Genomic DNA, 2479 nt, shown 5'->3' on the forward strand with positions numbered 1-2479 from the left:
CGGGACACAAGGGAAAGATCAGAGAGGGGAATGAAGCTTGAAGAATGATGTGTATGTTCACTGTCTTGATTGTGGTGACAGTTTCACAGTGCAAACAAGTCCAAATGTTTAAATTTACCAAATTGTACAGTTTAATGTGTATACTTTCATGTCAATTATACTTCAGTTTTTAAAAAAATGAATTTCTTTAGAATAAAAAGACTGAAAAGCCATTACAATGTGTGATCATTCACTGGACCCTTCTTTTAAAAATCATATAATTGTAGGACATTGAGGAAATTTATCTATGGATTACATAGATGTATAGCATTCAGGACTTTTTTCTTAGGTAAAACTACAGTAGTCTAAGAGATTCACTCAAAAAGGTTTAGGATGAAGAGCTGAATTCTACAGATTAAATAAAATAAAAAATACTGAGAGAAAGGAAGAGAAGCAGTAAATGTGATACAATATTACCTTCTAAATCTAGGTTAAAGCTAAATAAATGCTTATTTGACAATTCTTTTAATTTTTGTAGTTTTGAAATTTGTCATAATAAATGGATTAATACCCTACATTATTTTCTTTCATTTCATTCTTGTCTTCATTCAGGAAGCAATAACACTCAGTAGGGAGTATTTTTTAAATACCCTCCTATGTAGCAGAAAACAATAGCCATAAAATCTTCAATCATTTAATTGGTAAAAATTTATTTTCTCTTTGAGATCTCTCCACAGATGTCAGCATAGGTTGTTAATAAGGCAACTAACAATAATAATGATCACAGCAGTGAACTGCCATTGGCACTAACCATGTTCTACAGTCTTCACATGCATTTGAGCTCTCTCACCTCTCTTAATATAACTCACTTAACAGTCTGATACTGTAGATACTACTATCGTCATCCCTATATTGCAGATGAGAAAACAATACAAAGAGAGCTAACTAGCTTACCCAGAGTTAGACGGGATAATAGGAGGAGTGGGTGCTCAAGACCAGCAGTCTGAGACTAGAGCTTGTGCTCTCAAGTTTGAGGTCACAGATTACAATGCCACTAAGTACAGGCCAAAAGGGAATGACCAGGTAGGCACTCTGACAAATTGGTGCATGTGTCCCCTGCTTCTTGGCCAATATTGCCATGTGCGTGGATTTTTTCAAGAAAAGCCAGAAATACAGATTTTTAGGTGAAGTGTCATGCTGCTTTTGTTTGATTATTGGTTTCTTTACATTCATGACATTCCTTTCTAACAAACAGTGCTGTTAAAAAGGCAAAACTTTTTAAAGAATTCATTTGGCCTGTACATGCCGGTTTGCAATCTATGGCAAAACAATTAAAGTCCCTTAGCACTGTGCCTTTAAGAAATAATTAGGAATTCCCCCAAAAAAATCTCTTTTGAGGATTCATGATCCAAACTGTTGATTCACAAACTGTCCCTCATATATGGAGGGCACAGATAGACCAAAGAAAGAGGCAGGTCACTCCAGATGGTAGGCAGCTGTTAAAATAAGCAAGGGAGCCCCTTCTGTCTCTACTGCTGCCACGGTGCCTATGAAAAAGCTTGTGGTGAAGGTGGGGCAAAAAAAAGAAGCAGGTCCTGAAGTTTACTCTGGACTATACCCAGCTTCCCAGGTGGCACTAGTGGTAAAGAACCTGCCTGCCAATGCAGGAGACTTAAAAAATGTGGGTTAGATCCCTGGGTCAGGAAGATCCCCTGGAGAAGGAAATGGCAACCCAGTCTGGTATTCTTGCCTGGAGAATCCCATGGACAGAGGAGCCTGGTGGGCTACAGTCCATGGGGTTGCAAAGAGTCAGACACAACTGAAGCATATCCACCCTGTAGAGAAGACGGAAACATGGATGTCACCAGTTTTGAGCAGTTTCTTCAGGAGAGGATCAAGGTGGACGGAAAAGCAGACAATCTGGGCAGCAGTGTCGTAACAATCAAAAGAAGCAAGATAAAAATAAGAAGAAGAAACAAGAGCAAGAGCACTGTAACTTCTGAAATGCTCTTTTCCAAAAGGTATTTGAAATATCTTAACAAAAACTGTTTGAAGAAGGATAATCTACATGATTTGTTACGCATAGTAGCTAACAGCAAAGTTACAAATTGCGTTGTTTCCTCATTAATCAAGATGAAGAAGAGGAAGAAGAAGAGGATTAAAACTCAATCTGGAATATTTGGATAAGTTTTTAAATAAAGTTTATCAAGCAAAAAAAAATTACCAAGGGAACTTACAGAGAAGATTTGTCTTGAGGGACTGTAAGATGAGTAGCTCTCTGCACCTGCTTATAAAGAGCTTATATAGAGGCCTTTTTCATTCCAATCCCAAAGAAAGGCAATGCAAAAGAATGCTCATACGACCACACAATTGCACTCATCTCACACGCTAGTAAAGTCATGCTCAAAATTCTCCAAGCCAGGCTTCAGCAATACATGAACTGTAAACTTCCAGATGTTCAAGCTGGTTTTAGAAAAGGCAGAGGAACCAGAGATCAAAT

The 2479-nt window shown here is 37.9% G+C and overlaps 1 pseudogene; it reads left to right on the forward strand.

Moving 5' to 3' along the window:
• The first annotated feature begins 1528 nt into the window (after positions 1 to 1528).
• On the forward strand, positions 1529 to 2141 carry LOC138086440 (large ribosomal subunit protein eL22 pseudogene; annotated as a pseudogene).
• The last annotated feature ends 338 nt before the right edge of the window (positions 2142 to 2479 follow it).

The sequence above is a fragment of the Capricornis sumatraensis genome, chromosome 9 (genome assembly GCF_032405125.1).
Source record: "Capricornis sumatraensis isolate serow.1 chromosome 9, serow.2, whole genome shotgun sequence".
Lineage (NCBI taxonomy): Eukaryota > Metazoa > Chordata > Mammalia > Artiodactyla > Bovidae > Capricornis > Capricornis sumatraensis.